The 336-nt window shown below is 39.3% G+C and overlaps 1 pseudogene; it reads left to right on the top strand.

Moving 5' to 3' along the window:
- LOC119585374 overlaps window positions 1-336 on the top strand; it is a 17,640-nt pseudogene that overhangs the window by 16,927 nt on the left and 377 nt on the right.

The raw sequence follows: 336 nt of genomic DNA on the forward strand, positions 1-336 counted from the left end.
TGAGTAACCATGAAATATGATCCCCACAGGGCAAGGATTTGACCGTCACCTTTTTGGTTTACGTAAGATGGCTGAAGCTACAGGAGGTCCACTGCCAGTGCTATATACTGATCCTGCTTATGCAAAAATTAACCACAATATTTTGTCTACTTCAACCTTGCCTTCCACTGCCATCAGCTTTGGAGGCTTTGCTCCAGTTGTGCGTGATGGATTTGGTGTTGGGTGAGTAGTGGGTGTTTCACAAGTTTTAATTTATATCAGACAAACTTCAGATAATTATATATATTTTTCCTTGCATCACTCATTTTTGTTGCTAATATTTTACATTGCTTGTGT

This window comes from Penaeus monodon, chromosome 19 (assembly GCF_015228065.2).
Source record: "Penaeus monodon isolate SGIC_2016 chromosome 19, NSTDA_Pmon_1, whole genome shotgun sequence".
Classification (NCBI taxonomy): Eukaryota; Metazoa; Arthropoda; class Malacostraca; order Decapoda; family Penaeidae; genus Penaeus; species Penaeus monodon.